This window comes from Lepeophtheirus salmonis, chromosome 5 (assembly GCF_016086655.4).
Source record: "Lepeophtheirus salmonis chromosome 5, UVic_Lsal_1.4, whole genome shotgun sequence".
In the NCBI taxonomy this organism is placed as follows: Eukaryota; Metazoa; Arthropoda; class Copepoda; order Siphonostomatoida; family Caligidae; genus Lepeophtheirus; species Lepeophtheirus salmonis.
In genome coordinates, this window is record NC_052135.2 from 11,818,904 (window position 1) to 11,836,702 (window position 17,799).

Here is a 17,799-nt window from a genome sequence, read left to right on the forward strand (position 1 = left end):
AGTGAAAGGAAGGAAATCAACACAAATCCTAGTCCTTATAGGCAGGGGCGTCCGCAAGTGGTGGCTGGAGTGTTTTTTACCCCCCTTACCTACGGGCGCCTCTGATAGGAGTATAGCATTTAGACAAACATTACTCCGATATCGATCCTAACTTCTACTTTTAATTAGTTTAACAAGGACCTACCTACCTTTATAACTCCTCACCATTATCCATATGGTGAATCACTTTATACTTAGATGTTCTTTTTCAGTAGATATGTAGTCTATCAATGTTACCAACATATCCTATTCTTTTTGGTTTACACTCGAAAGAAATTATACCATTTTCATATCTCTAATAATGGTACACCTTTTGAAAATAAAAAAAAACCTCTGCAGATGGCAATTACAAAATTATCGCACTTGTCTAAGGTCAAATTTTTTACAACTACAAATGTTTCTTTATCTATATATTAAATGTGAATGTCTGTGTGTGTGAATGTCATTCAATCACGGCCGAACCATTGGATGGATTTTGATGAAATTTTTCATGTAGGTTCTTAAGGCTCCAAAAACGGTTCTGGTGACAACTTTTTGGTCTTCAGGGGCATGTCGGCCTTTAAATATGATTTTATAAGAGTATCCATATATTAGTATACTCATACCCATAAAAACCAACATGAGAATAATATTTTTTTATATTTATATTAAGCAGAAGAGTTCTTAATTAATTTTAATTCCTTAATGTCCCGGGAAGCGCTGTGTAAAACTATTCTAGTCTATATATTAAATGTGAATGTCTTTGTGCGTGTGTTTGTACCTCAAGCAAAGCCAAACCAATGGATACATTTTGCTGAAATTTCTCATGTAGGTTTTGAAGGCTTCAGAAACAGTTTTGCTAACTATTTTTTTGGTCTTTGAAGCCACAGCTGGAATTAATAAGCATTTTTTAGCACTTTAGCTGTACAACCTGAGAGTAGAGTCTATTTTGGATACTATTAAGGTTGTTTGATGCTCAGGGAAGTGGCGGTAAAAAATGTAATCTACCACAGGCACCATGAGCTCATAACTTGTCGGTGGGACCAAGGGATCTTGGTTCTTCAAAATGCAGCGACAGGGTGGTTTAGACTGGTGTATTTTGGGATATTCTGAGCTTACTTGGTGTCCAGGGAAGGGACACCGTAGAAATTTTACTTCCTTCGGTCCCAGAAGTTCACTTGCACAACCTGTGAGCAGAGTTGCATATTAGAAGGGGTATTACCTCTTCAAAATGCAGCAGTAATATATACTAAACTACTTTCAGGCCAATTACTTCACCTGTACAACCTGAGGCCGGGGTGTATTTTAGGATATTAAGTGGGTTCTTTTGTGCTCTGGGAAGGGGCGGTGGAGAAGTTTAACTTCCCTCGGCCAATTAACTCACTTGTAAAACCCATGAGCTGTGGTCTACTATAGAACATTTTAAGGGTTCATTGGTGACTAGAATCACGGCAGCGTTTGAGTGTAAACTGTATTTTGGTCTAGTACAACCTTATTTTGGGTTATTAGGAGGGTTCCTTGATGTAAAGGAATCGGTTGCGGGACTGCGAGTTCAGCATCTGATCCAGAATAAAGTAACTACTTCCTAATAGCATGAAAGAAGAGGCCTTATATAATGCCTATATGTGTTGCAATAACATAAAAGAAGGTTGGAATTTTTTAGATGAAACAGAGAAAAACAAATTATAAGTTTTTTACTTCAATGAAAAACCGTAGAGGATTTTATAAAGAGTCAAATATAATATCAAATGAATGAAAAACTGTCTAACAAGTTAATTAATATGAAGGATATTTGTTCAAATTTTACATGAACATATTATTTACAAATTCAGTCAATTTGATCGTGTGGTATTTGAACTTTAAATCGAATTTTGATATCATCAATAGAATCAATTTCAGTTGGATAGGCTTGTTCTTAACGAGCGAATCCCTTTCTTCTTCTTTTTATTCTTGCAATTTGAATACTTATACACTCTTCTTTAAAAATAATTTTCACATCATGACGTCTCAGTACCTTTTATGGTCAGTGTTAACAAATAAGCGATTTTTATCAGGTTCTGCTAACCTTAAAAACCGCTGCTCCTAAGGACTTTATCACTTTTTTGAATTAATATATATATACTCATATCAACAGATACGTTAATCAGACTCTTGCAATATTGAGAAAAGTAATCCCAGCTGCTTTTATGCAATCCCCATACATATAGTATACGTCTAAGTCATTCACATAAAACCAAAAGGAAAATTGTTCTTATAATTTTACGGTATTTATTTTTATATCAAACTGAAGAGTTTTTAATGAATTGTAATTTATTTATCTCCTGGGCAACGCCGGGCAAACCTACTCTAGTATTAGATGAAGAAAAATCCAACATTTTGAGGAGAATTGGCTAACAAACATAGAAACTGATTTTTTTAGCATTTTTCTTTATTTTTTGGTGAAAATGTTGATAGAGTTTTCGTGGTACATGCTAATGGAAAGGCTCTCTCATAAAAAAATAAATATGAATCATGAACAAACATAAATACTATGTAGTGAATGATAAAAATATGAATGGAAATCTCCTTTCAGATTTATTTTCTAAGCCCCTCTCCCTACCTATTTATAATCATCAATTATTATGAATATATTTTTAACAATTAATGTATTTCCGTTTCATTATTTAAAATATAATTCATAGAATATTGAATTCTATGTTTGTACACCCCTTGTATCCACACTCCAGAGCTATATGTATGTATTAGTGTTGAGTTTCGGTCTGGAAAACCTAGACCGGTCTGAGACCCTTATATTTTTTGTTGGACCGAATTAGTTCAGTCCAACAAAAAGCTTGGTCTGGACACGTCTCATTTAAAAATTTGGTCTAGTTCGGTACAAAAAAAAATCTGTCTTGACCGATTTTACAGATAAATTGTTTATTTCATAAATTGACATCATTTATTTTTTCAAGAACAATGACGCTATACGAAGTTTAAACAGACATAGCTCGGATTAATTTTGATCCTGGCGTCTCTTAAATGTATACAGTATTTGTTATATAACTTATCGTGTACTTTTGAGATTATTTTGTAAAAAAAAACTTAACGATAGTTGATCTAGAAAAAAAAATTGGTCTCTCATAATATATGAGACCAAAAAAAAAGGGTCCATAAAGTGAGGCCGAATCAAAATTGTTCTACAAAGTGAGACCAAAAAAATCGGCCCACGTTCTGAGACCCTGGTCTGGACCGAAAAAATCGGTCTAGAAATAATCATTTAAGACTGATTCGAAAATAAAACCGGTGCTGGACCGAGTCTCAACACTAATAAATATGTAATATACATACATACTAACATAATAATGATCAATTCAACTGGAAGGGGAAATTCGTAGAAAATTATGCGATTAAAATAAGCGTGTTCGTCATGAAGGAACAAATAATAAAAAAATACATTTTATTAATATTTTGACAAGTGAGAATGTTGCTTCCTCCTTCTTCTCTTCCTTCTTATTCACGGCGTTCTCAATCCTGGAATTTCCTTGACAAGCATCATTTCGCCACATTGGATTAAAGTGTACTACTACTCATACTGGAATAACTATTATATATCATTAAATGAAGAACATCAAAACATAATATGTGACATCACACAAATCTGATATGTTGCCTAAGAATATTATGGTGTTGAGTAAGATCTGTACTATTTTCAGGAGAATCCACAGGGTAGGCTGAAGGTGATGTAGACCTCCCCCCCCCCTAATTAAGGAATCTTTTGTTTTGATATTATAAATTTTTCGTCATTTGGAAAATGATGCAGCATAGCAAAATATTTAATATTTTCTTTCAAAAAAATTTAATTGTTTGTGAACAGCTGTAGATTTAAAAAAAAAAATTCCAAATAATTTAATAGTTTGTGAGCAGCTGTGGAATTTTTGGAAAATTTTTTTAATATATTGTAATTTGCTATGAATTTTGTAAAAAAATTTCAAAAATTTTTATTTATAAAATTTAATTTTTTAAATTTTTTTCAAAAAGTGTAATTTTTTAAATTTCTTTTTGAATCTTTTTTCCCAAAAATTAAATTTTCTATTAATAGCTTTGGATTATTAAAAAAAATTAATTTTTCAATTTTTATACAAAAAATGTAATATTTTGTTAATATGTATGGATTTTTGAGGTTTTTTTACTAAATTTTAGGCCCCCAAAATAAAAATATAAATATGTAATCCTGATTTTGAATATATATATTTAGATATTATGTGCCTACTTAGGTAGACTGTTTCTTTCATTGTCATATAATCTGACGAGACGAAAAAGCAGATCCATAAAAATGACAATAAATTAAATCTCTTGGATTCAGACTCTGTTTTCCTTATTTCGCTGTAATTTCCCCAAGAAATACCACCACAATCTCCCAATATTATATATTTGTAATTTCTCATAGGTTAAAATACAGGTTTTTTAGGCCTATGCAATTCTAGACTTGTGTATATACATATTTATCGCTTGCATGCATACATGTGCATTTGAATATAGGCCAGCCTTTACTAACATGATTTAATGCACGTCTTTTTTTTTTTAAATAAGGTAGTTCGTAATGAAAAATCCTTCATTTTGTGTATGATTAAAGTCTTCCGTTATCGACTACCCTATGAGTAATAGTTGCATCTAGTAACAAAAAAAATTCCTTCTTTTCGGCTGCATTTTTTTTCCTCTTCTGATTAATACAGGACATAAATGCATATTTTTTTTGCAGGTAAAGGATTTGACCTTGAATTACATGCACCTACCTACTAACCAACCAACCAAGCAGCCAAGAAGTATGAAAAAAAGGATTTGCAGTTGCAAACCTATGATATGAGAGGTCCTGAAGGAAATTTATTCAGTTCTCCTTGGAATTAGAATCCTGACAGAACAAATTATTCTTCAACTCTCTTCAAAACCTGGAATGTCCATCTAGAAACCAAAATCCTCATCGTTGTAATCACAGTGCTCTTGTATTGGTAACTCCACCACCGTTGGCCCACCAACATGGAGTGTTGATTCCTAATTGAAATGTTGAAAAGTTGTGACTCAACTAGTTTTAAAAATTATTTCATTTCAGAATGTTCATGCCATAGGTGCTGGTGTTATCGATATTTTTCACTGATACTCATCGAGAATTATTTTAACTTTTCATTCTCTTTATCTTTTCTATGATCATTTTCTACACACATATTATGTACCTTATTGTAGCTGTATTAAATCTTCTAACTTTATTAATAAATTAATTGCATCAAAGCAGAGCCTTTTCCTTATTGTAATTCATTTTTCAATCCTTGTAAATGATGCTGCTTTACTAAATATAAATAAATTCTTATTGTAACTAGTTTAGTTCTTAATTTGAAGGAAGAAGGCCTCATACAGGTAAAATGTTTTTATTTTATTTTTCGAGAGAGGACATTAGTAGAAAAAGATAAAAGGCCATCAAAGTTATTCAAAAGATTTGATCTCATTAAACTTATAAGGATCCGTTGTGAAAGGAAAAAATGCATTTCAATTCGGGACTTTTAAAATATAGTGATTGTACTTCGTCTATGAAAATTGTTATTCAAGGATCGTTTGAAATACCGTGCAAAGTCCGAGAGATGGCAATACTGATGCATATCGAGGCTATGTTTAGTTAGTAGCATCTCTGGGAAGAACACTCACCAACTTTCAGACAAATGGAACTATTTATTTCTGTTTGGCATTCGTTTGAATCGAGGAATCGGTCGGAAAGATTATGGGGACTATCTTTTGGATTCGTAAGGAATAATCCTCATTGACAGTCTGGAAAAGGGAAAAACTATTACAGGAGCATATTGTTCATCAGCATTATACCGTTTGAAAACCGTGCTGCCAGAAAAACACCCACAAAGTCCTTTTCCATCACAACAATGCACGTGCTCACACCTCAGCAGTTGTGGTTGCAAAATTAATGGAAATAGGTTTCCAACTCGAAATGCCCACAGAACTAGCAATCTCACGCACCTTTACTCTTCTGTCATCCATCACCTTATGATGAATATTATCAATGATTTCTGAAGTAGTAACCCCAACAGATTGTCCATAACGTTCAGCGTCACTTGTGTCATGTGACCAGGCTGAAAATTTTGAAATCACTTACAAGCTGTTATAATCGAACGTGCAGAGTCCCCATAATGTTCATCAAGCTCTTTTTAGTCTCCTGGGGCATTTTTTTTTCATAAAGTAATGTTTTTATCAGCAAAATAAATTCTTTTGTGTCCATTTTTTTTTTTTTTTAATCCTTCCTCTTCCTCGATTTTAACGTGTGCCAAACAGAAAGAAATAGACCGATCTGTCTTAAAGTTGGTGTGCATTCTTCCAAGAGATGCTACTAACTAAAAAAACATAACCTCGATACGCACCAACAGTGTCATCTCTTGGACTTTGCACGGACTTTTCAAAGGACCCTTGTACGTACAGGTATGTCTGCTTAAAACTGAACACTTTTAAAAATACCGCGGTTTTTTTTTAAATTGTTCCTACATCGTATATTCCTTTCTCATCCAATTTAGATACTTTCAGTTGCTAAAATATCTTTAAAATCAGTTGTATTTTTCGATTATTCTTAAACCAAGCAAGGAAACAACGAGAAAATTAATTCTTCCACTTTCTGTGTAAAGTAAAATACCTAATGAAATTTCTTTGAACCGCTTTCGAACTACAGTCTACTAAGCTTTTAAATAGGAGTATATTCAATGCTTCCATTGGTAGGTAAGTTAACAAAAAAAATCAAATGCAATATTTTCCTTTTAAACCTGTTTTATCTAATAGATAATGTTAAATAAAAGACATTTTGAAGACAAAAACATGTCTACAGATTCAATATTAAGGAAGTTATGACGAATTTTTAATCGGAATTTCATCCCGTTTTTCGAACTGTTTATGTTATAAGCTTCACCAAAATCTGTGATTTAATATGATATTTCAATAAAACAACAGAATTTTCTTAAACAGCTAGATAATTGAATGAAATTTTGAAGAATTACAGAATACAGTATTGTGCAAAAGATGTTCCTTTTAAGTAGCTGTAATTAATCAAAGCGGCCAATCAACTAGTCCAATTCTCGAGGTAACGCGCCCACCAAATTGGATTAGCAATAAATCGATTGTAATGTTTGTTGTGTGACAAGTACCACAAGTTTGCCAAGTCTATACCGGGCATTTGGGGCAAACTAAAATCATCAGTTATCATGGTGCGATAGCGATTTCCATTTACAGTAACGTGGCGATTATCATCATCAACGCAAAAATATGGCCCTCAAGCATGAAGTCAACACCAAAAAGTAATTTTTTGGTGTGATGAAATGATGTCTCCTGAAGTACATACTTGTGGATTGCTGCCTGACCAATAATGCATATTTTACTTATTAACAAAGTCATTGAGCCAAAAATGAGCTTCATCACTGAAGATGATTTATAACTAAAAAACAGCATCATTATTGAACGGTTATTTTGATAATAAATTTGGATAATTTGCAATCGCTACTAAATTGATACAATTAAGGCATGGTACGTATTTTAAAACTTCAATCTCAGGGGTTTCTTGAACAAAAAGATCTGATGAAAGTGGGGTTTGAACTTCGTGATCAGGACAATCTTCCTTATTTGATGCCCTATGAGTTTTAGCATAGGAATGTTCTAACATTAGAATTCCTTGCTTCCTTTAAAGTTCTTATGCGTATCTGTTTCGGTTAAACGAGAGGTTTCATTTGTTTTTTATCTTAGAATGTTCAAATAAAGTAGGAATTACATTATGTAACAAACGCAACCATCCTTCTAGAGACTTCCGCAGAAACATTGATTCTTCAGTGAGCCTAAAGCGAATAATTTAATTATGAATAATTAGAATATGGAGCCCAGTGACATTCTTATGAAACAATCCATTAATTCAATTTTCATATCCTTCACATAGTAAAAAAAGAGTTATTATATTACTTGTCAAACTCTTGAGTGTTTGACAGGAGTCCAATTCGCACGTTGGATGGCATTGATCCACAACTTCCTCCGATTAATGTCGTTTGGAAAATTAATCATTTTCATAGGCGATAAGCCAGGATACTTTTTATTCGAACTTGACTTTTCATTACAATACACCGCACAACACGTTATCATTATGAAAAATATATTGCAATTAATAAGTATTGCCTAATTTCTGATAAGTAATCAAAATAAGCCCACAATGTAGTACATAAATTGCCTACAAGCCTCTAAGATAGACCTTACTGCAGCTGACAATTTTAAGCTAATCAGCAAAGAGAAGGGGAAAAAATTCTGTTCTTCTACTGAGTGTCCAACAAGTTAGTATATGAGTTGTGTCAATAGGAAACTTGCAACGCAGTCTGGATTACGTTAGCCGAAAACTTTTTGATGACGTCACAACGGAGCAAAGTTCAGTGTTTCTGACTAGACTTAAGTGTTAACTCATATTATTCCAAGAATTATGCCTCCTTCTATAGCTACTAGGCATATTTGTGCCGTGGAAACTTGTAAAAATCCCTCAAATGTCCACTATTTTTGAATATTTATTTGAAAATTTATGTTTTGAACTATTTTATATTAAAAACAACTCATAAATTATTGTTTTAAATAATTTTAGCACCGTAATCATAATCATAAGAATTTACACTAATCGTATTATCTAATGAAAAAATAAAATAGTATATTATGTATATAGAGAACTAAATTGCCTGTATCGCGCAAAAAATGGCTAGGGAGAGCTCAAACTAAATATTTTTAATGCCACCATACAATTTATTTTATCGGATTTCCTCCTAAGTTGGCTTCGTTGTGACGTCATTTAAATAGATAGTAAACAAAAGCAAAGAAATCTCTTATTGACACAGCTTATATTTAGTTAATTTGAGTGACCACACTTTCCCTTGTAGCCCTTTAATCAATTGTACATCGCTTCGTGATGAAATATATACAAATGAAGTTCTACCAATGTTAAAGGAAGAAAAACAATATGGCGTCATTTTTCCCTAACGGAATAAAATGGACGCGTCCTTACTGAAAAACCCTTTATTAAAGTAAATATTTACATTAGAGGAAAAACCACTCACAAGTTTACACCGATCCAAAAAAAAGTTATTTTAAATTGCATACACATTAGTGTTAAGACTCGTTCAAAGATCGAATCCACACCGCAATATCTGACCTTAGACCAAGATTTAATCGTTTTCAAATACTTGACCGATTTTTTCAGTCTCCATCCAATTACTGATTATCTCTCCTATCCCAAGGGGGTCTGCAGGATTATATTTTTGTTTCTAAAAATTACAATTTTTGGAAAAAAAATCAAAAATCCATGTCTATTCACAAAAAAAAAAAATTTTTTTTTTAATTTCAAAAATCCAGAGCTGTTAACAAAAAAAAAGGAAATTTTTTGAAAAAAAATTCTATAATTTAACTTCAAATTTTAAATTTTTTGGAAAAAAATTTAAAATTATTATTTTTTTGGTAAAAATTGAAAAATTTAATGAAATTTCAAATATTCAATTTTTTGAAAAACAAATTCAAATATTCAATTTTTTGAAAAAAAAATTCAAATATTCAATTTTCTAGTATGAGTCAAAAATTTCTTAATTCTCAATATACTATATCCTAAAAGTAAGTTGTACAAATATTATTTATGCAAATCATTTAACTTCCTATGACGTAATTGTATGTCATTGTTCCCAATTTTGAAGCACAACTGATGTCATCAACAGTTCATCCATCTATTGAATCGGTTTAGGCCAAATTTTAAATGAGACTGATTCAAATTAAGTTTTTATTTGGAACCGATTAGGATCGAGCTTCTTTTAACGTACCAAATTATTCCAGTTCACTAAAAATTATAACAATCTCAGAATGGTCTAGGGTTTTCAGACCGAACCCCAACACTAATACCTAATAATGAAGAACAGTTAATTTGAGTTTTAGAAAAGTAATTATGTAAAGGATTTGATCGTGTTGCTCTTCAGCATATTTTTATTGAAGCATTCAAGATGAAAAAGATTTAAAAAATAGGTACATTTTAAGCGTATGAGGGTCGTTTAAAAAGTCCGTGCAAAGTCCGAGAGATAACTCAAATTGTTTACTTCGTAGCGGTTTCCGGAAAATTTCCCCCTGAAGAATTCCCCTACGGTGAATTTCCACCTATATTAATAAATAAATTTCAAAATAAAAAGACAAAAAGATAAGTTAATCAATTTTTTTGCATATTTTCTATTAACTTTTCACGATTCTACTAATTATTTAAAAAAGTCACAATACGTTGGTTAAAATCACGATATCGACTTCTTTAAACAGGCGGAGGATAACCTGGAAGCTGTTAAATTATCTCTATGCAATTAATGTAGGTTATTAATATACTTGATATTGGAAGGATGGCACAGTCAGTTTTCCTCGCAAGTTGATTCATGCCATCCAGTTCTCTGGAAGTTTTTCAAACTTTTAAAGGATGAAGAAAACTTGATGCGCATAGGGATCCCTCAACAACTTGCAGGTCATCCTCCGCCTGTTCAAAGAAGACGATATCGTGATTGTAACCAACATATTGTGACTATTTTAAATGGTTATGAGAATCATGGAAATATTTTGATTATTTACGAGCTATTGCTCATAATATTTTATTTTGAATATTTATTTCTTTCAAAATTGATATAATATGTTTATGTTTTTTTTTTTTTCAAGATGATATTTGCTGTTAATTTAGAAAATGTACTAAAGAAAATAGAAAGTTAATAGAAAATAGATATGCAAAAAAACTTTATTTTTTGTCTTTTTATTTGAAATTGGTTTTTTTAATATAGGTGGGAATTCAACGGCGGGGAATTTCCGGGAATCGTTAATAGCATCTCTTGGAAGAACCTACTCTAAGCCAGATCGATATATTTCTTACTGTTTGGCATTGTGTCTTATCTATACACGGTTGTTTTTAAAAATGAGTTCTACACAGCCCAAGTTTGCTTTAGTAATATAGACAACGTCATTTTCTATCACATAATGCACGAATTAATTTATTACATATATTATGCAATATGAATGGAGGAGAAAATTAATGCTACTACCCACATGGCCATGTAACTATCAACATACGAGTATTTGCATACACACTTTGGAGTAACATTATACTAGATTTAAGAGTATATATACTTTATATACTATTGTATAAAATCAGCGATAAGTAGGGCGATCGTAAGTGTCCGTGAAAGAATGTTTGCTTATAACTAGAAAATTAGAAACTTATTTTAATTTTTCAAATTTTTTTTCCCCCAAAGCAAAATATTTTTTCAAATATTTTATAAAAAAATTAATCTTCCAAAAAAAATAATTTTTCAAAAATAAATTTTTTCAAATTTGTTATAAAATAAATTAATTTTTCAATTTTTTTCCAACTAATTTAATTTTCTAAGAATAGCAATGCAATTTTGATTTTTTTGTCAACAGCTGTGGATTTTAGAAATATTTTTCCAAAAAATTTAATATTTAACATTGGATTTTAGAAAACTTAATTTTTTTTTTGTACAGCTTTGGATTTTTGAATTTTTTCCCAAAAAATTGAATCTCTGTACAAATATAGAATGTCGTTTAAAAAAACCATTTCAGATGGCTATAGAGGTCAAAAAATGCCCTTTGAAGACAGAAACTTTACAAACCCAATTCTTTCATTAAAATACAACAGAAGATTGAATTAAAAGGCACCCTAAAAATTGAACATCCTAGTACACAAGCTAAAATATTTTTTTTTGAAGAAGTTGACCTTATTTGTGACCTTTGACCTTTTATACTACCTTAATAGGGTACTTTATAATATAAAAATGTTATATAACTATTACTTTAAGCATAAAAAGGCTTTAATGATCACAAGATGTGCGAGTTTCTTTTTATTATTTTGAAAATAGATTAAGTTAATAGGCATTCATGGGTGGAAAAGTAATTTTGAAGTAGGGGGGCAGGGGGGTTTCACCGTTTTTTTTTTTTTTTTTCGAGAGTGCTTAAAAGATCCTTTTGCATCCGGAAAGTTGGACTAAAATTGAATTTGATTTTATCACCCTCATTAAAGCCTTTAAAACTTCCGATAATTTAATTCCCTCCACAAAAAACTAGAGTCTATATTATTATTTACTAGCCATTGTATCCGGCATCGTTCGAATTTTTTAGGCATCCGCGAGCATATAAACTTTGTTTTATTAAAATAGAAGAGCACTCCCCCTAGAAATCCGCAGTATTACTTTTTTGATGAGCACACTCACGCGTAGTTACTCCATACAGCTTGAAAAAATAATTTAATATGCCGTTATGAGTAAGGGAGTACTTAACTCTCTAGAACGCTACCTACCAGAACTTTGGCTACAAACATTAATTGCTAAACTTCATTTAAAGTTGCATTCATTATTTTTATTTCAAAAAGGGTAAGTTACGCATCGTCGAACGTTCCAAATTGTCGGAAATTTGACAGTTACGTCACAACAATTTTTTAGCACTTCAACCTAAGATATCAAAAGTTATTTATAAGTAAACTTCACACATTTTTAAATAATCCTATAAAATTTCAAATGGATTGGTGTTGTACTTTTGGAGTAACAAAACTTTAAAGATCAAGGTTCTAATAATATGCAGTAAAAATTCAACACTTATATAGTTTCTGGTGTGTGGTAATATGAAGATATTTCGTTTCTCCATTGGTTATATTAAACAAATATTGCCGAATTTCAATTCAATAGGAGTTTCAAAAAAAGTATTTTATTTATTTGCTGTATTTTCGTCATATTTTTTTTTTTTTACTAAATAATCACTGTCGATAATATGAACCAAATAATTGACAAATTCATATTATCGGACAGTGACTGAAATTGTGAATTCTTACAAATTAAAGGTTGATATTTTTGGACAGCAGAATAAAATAATATATAGCTAACTAAATTGATATATAAATAGCTAGATACTGAAGAGAAATATGAGTAGATGAGGAAAAGGGAGGGAGGAACAGACACACAGTACATAAAATAGAAAGAAGAACATCCCTCACTCCTCATCCCCAGTTAATCATATTAACAAAAGGGATATTGCTTCCGTACTTCCAACTCTGTTCCTGAAAGGAATATAACAGATCCGGTTCGGCAAAATAATGTCATAAATGGTGGATGCGATATTTTTGATACATTTAAAAAAAATTTACTAAAAAATCCTTATAACCTTCTAGGATTTATTACATAAAAAAATTCAAGAACTATTTCAAAGGTGTGGCCTCTGGTTTCGAATTCTACTCAAAGTAGGCACCCTTAGTGGCGATGGCCTTCTCCAGCCTAAACCAGAATTTGTTGCAGGCGCGCTCAACCTGGTCCCTGGGCAACTTGTTGAAAATCATGATGATGCGCTACTTTAACTCGGTCACCGCGTTGCACAAGGTTCCGTTGGTGTCCCGTTCAACTGCTCCCCTCAGGTAGAAGTCACAGGGATTGCAGTCAGTGCTGTTGGGAGGCCAGATGTTGAGGCGGGTGTAGTCCCTCTAAGTTCTTTGACAGCCACATCTGGGATTTGTAAATTAGGAAAAAATGACAAATGACCCTGATGGTCATCACTGTCTTCCTCACCATGCAGACATCCTTCACGCTGTCACAGTCCTTAAATCCGGCGCGAATCATCATAACCACGATTATTATTTTCCACGACGGGTTAAAGTTTTTGGATTTCATTGTTGTCAGCACCATGTGTTCACAACTACTGACCCAATATTATGCAAAAATTCTACAGTAATTTACTCCTACCTAACACTCATTATTTGCAATAATTTCAAGTATCAAAAATATCGCGTCGACCCTGTCTATTCCATGGATAACTTCAATATTTTATTCACGATTAAATATCAATTATCAACCTTTTCTTTTTATGCATATATAACTGTTTTGGAACTTGTAAGAGATGCTCATACCAATATCATAAAGTATGACTGGATCAATGCGACAATTCAATGTGTGGAGTTGAATCTTAACCTCTCATTAGTCATTTGGATGAATACTTTTTATTGGGGGAAAGAAATGAAAGGACATCAAAATATTCTTTAACCAATATTATGCTTATATTCCAAGTATTTAATCAATTAAGAACTAAAATTAATTAGTAAGTATAACTACTACTGCTATTGAAACGGCTTTGTCGTTTCGATGACGTAACTGATTTATACACGAAAAAATGGGGCGAAACTACGAACAACACATCGTTACTATATTATCAGTGATATATGGGTATATAGATTCAAATTTTTTCTCCTCTTATGATTTTAATTGATAAGTTCCCAATGGTTTCATGAAACTAATAATTAGAAATGCGAAAATTCTCAAAATCCTCGTGATTGTAAATCAAAAAGTAAAATATGTGTTTACAACTTTTAAAGACAAAATATCAGCTGACTGATATTTATAGAGCTCCTTGCTCTCCAATACATTTGAATGTTCAAAATAGGAATAAATAAATAATAGAAGAACTAATATCTTGCAGGTTAACAACATATAATTGGGTTTTTAAATGTATGTTCACGAAGATTTTGACAATTTCCACATATAATAAATTAATGGTGTTCAACATATATTACAAGACAGTATAAGATGATGATTTTTTTGGGTAATTTTTTATTTCCTGGCTAAAATATTTTATTTATTTAATTTTGAGATAAAAGTTTTTCTTTTAATTTTCCAAAGTTCCTGGAAAAATTATCTCACAATAAATATAACATTTAAGTGACGTCCACGGATCTAATAGCAATTTGATCACAGGATCCACTATATATCCACTAATTCTAAAGATTTCTCTAAAATCAAACATAAAGTAAGTATATTACAAAAAAAATTTCAAATTCAATATTTTCCTTTTAAACCTGTTTTATCTAATAGATAATGGAAAACATTTTGATAGCAAAATCATTAGCATCAATATTAAGGAAGTTATGACAAATTCATCCTTGGAATTTCACCCCTTTTTCCAACTGTTAATATTATAATCAATAAGATAAAGAAATATTTATATTTATTTTTTTACAGTTATAACCTACACTGAAATATGTGATCTAATATGATATTTCAATAAAGCAACACAACTTTCTTCATCATCAAGAGAATTGAAATAAGTTTTCAGGAATTACAGAGTGCAAAAATGTTACTTTTTAATAGCTGTAATTGAAAAAAAATAATAATAATAATGGGACAATGTAATTTAATATTACTCAGTAATAAAGTTTAAGGGTGCTTAAATTAAATTTCAACGGAATCAACGAATATAAATAAAAAATGTAACCCAACCACCTCAGATTTTGATGATTTTTGGCACACAAGTTCAAATTCATGATCCAATTAAGTGTACTAAATTTCAGTTCATAATTCTGAAATATATCTGAAATACACTATCAAGTACTTGATCAACAATAATAAAAAAATTACCCAACTCTTATGAATATGAAACTTTGGCAACATGTTTTACATAAATAAGGGTATCAATCTGCCAAAAATCGTGTTGACTTTTTTATCATAGCTCCCAGAAAGGGATCTCAAAGTTAGGTTACTTTTCTCCTGAAATCTGGTCAATTTTACTAACGTTTTTATATCTTAAACTTATGTTATGATTTATATAGACTGAAAAAAGAAAACTGAACTAGAGTAATTCATAATATTGATTAGAAGTTAACAATTTGAAAAAAAATATGAGCTTGTGTGCCAAAAATGATACAATTCTGAGAGGGCCGGATGACATGCCTCCATTGATTCGACTTCGTATGATATTTTTAATGCCCTCTGAGGGCATTATGAGCCCAGTTTTTATCTTCTTTATTTGTTCCTATTCCCCTCTATTCAGCCCTGCAACACGGGGACACTCTGCTAATATATATATATAATAAATTTATTGATAGAAGTAATTATAGAACAGCGGTGATAATTTTTGGGGCCCACTAGAAAACTCAGTTCTATTCCAAGTCCAATAGGGGCTTGCACTTATAAACAGAGGTATATAAAATATGGAGAGGCGGTTTCTAGTTTGCAATCTGAACAGGCTTTTTTTATTTTTCAAAGTTGCTATGATTATTAATAAATAATGATCTAATAAAATTTCAGGACAGCTAAGCTGCTCTCCTCGCAAACATTATTCAAATTGTCAGGATTACAACCTTCATTTTTGTTTTATTTTTACATACTGGCATACCATATTTTATGCATCACTGCTCATACGTATTATAACTAAAGGTGAGATTTTTGTAAGGAAAAAAAGAGCGCGAGGAGAAGGCGGGAGCGAGTTATATGGTAAAACTGTATTAAGACCCTTGTTAATTATCCGCTGCCTATTATATGATTTGGGGGAGAAAATGAATTACTACTTTAAGCAGGAGAACCTTCTACGTTTAAAATAGCATCACTGCAGTGAAAATATTCTCATTATATTTAAATTCATACATATTTATTTTATTATTCGTTTTTAAAATATTTACACCAAAGATAGGCGAGAATTCTTACTTCAGAGGGAAACATTTACACCACGACGACATATTAGCTATTATATAATGAATAAAATAGAAGAAAGAGCACACGCACCCACCGTTTTTCTAATTTTTAAACGTAGTTTTTTCTTTACAAACATGGCATCTCTAGTTATAACTCCCGATCAAACCCTTTTTATTCTCCATCTTTGATGAGCACACAACACTATTTATTACTTAAACTTAAATGCTCCGTTCTCAAGAATTAAATAAAAATGACAACAGCTTTAAAAAATAAAGAATCCTGTTCAGGTTGTAATTACAAAAGTTGCTCCTGCATTCTAGAACATATTTTATACGGTACTAGAAAAACTGCCCTGGAGAAAATTGGTCGTATTTTGTTCAAACTAACTTCATGAAGAATAATAACATATTATAAATTCGCTTAATATTATTTATGACAAATATCTTAACTTATTTGTTTGTTCCATCCCCCCCAAGGGAGTACCTTCCAGTGTGAGTAATATTATTGCAATACAATTTCCTTGCGATTTTTTCAAATTCAGTCCCATCTTCTAAGAAATGTATCGAGAGGATTGGTAAGGAGGGGGATAAATAGTTTAGGACTTCTTAAAATATGGTTTAATACCCTCCGCCCTCGGATTGGCCCGGGGGTAGAGTGGGATTGCTAAAAACCACCGCCAATACATACAAGGAACCTCTCTAATACAAAAAAAAATAGTTCCAAGTCCTCGGGTTCCGCGGGGTAACCCTTGGATCCTTAAAAATCACCGCCAATTCATCCAAGAAAACCCCTCTAATACAAAAACAAAAAGTTTAAGCCTTCAGTTTGCAAATTAAAAACCGCATTTTTTCTGTGTTTTTACGCCATTTAATTTTTTTTCTTATGGATTCTACGTTACATGCAAAAATTCATTTTTTGTATTTCAATAGTCATATTAATAATTGTTTTTTCTTTAATTTTGTAAAGGGTATCCTCAATTTTAAATTACTTTTTTGTTTTTGTTTATGGAAAGGTTAGAGTATCTAACTGATGTCTGTTGGAAATAATTGATCTAATCCTGTTAGTAAATGGTAAATAGGTAAAAAAATTAATAATTAAAACAAATATTTATATTTTATAAATTCCTACATAAAATAATACAATAAATGTTTTATATAATTTTTAAAGACCTAAAATAGATTCAAATTATATAATAAATCTTTAAGTATAAAATTTTATCATCATATTCGTCATATTTTCTAGCATTATTGAGAATACACTTAATAATTATTTTATATTT

General features: G+C 31.2%; 1 long non-coding RNA gene across 1 annotated transcript; it reads left to right on the plus strand.

Moving 5' to 3' along the window:
- Positions 1 to 1,469: 1,469 nt before the first annotated feature.
- On the plus strand, positions 1,470 to 7,527 carry LOC121118726 (uncharacterized). The gene is made up of 4 exons (XR_011779997.1): positions 1,470 to 3,688; positions 4,757 to 6,468; positions 6,561 to 6,759; positions 6,820 to 7,527. It is a non-coding gene; the product is annotated as an uncharacterized lncRNA (long non-coding RNA).
- Positions 7,528 to 17,799: the final 10,272 nt, after the last annotated feature.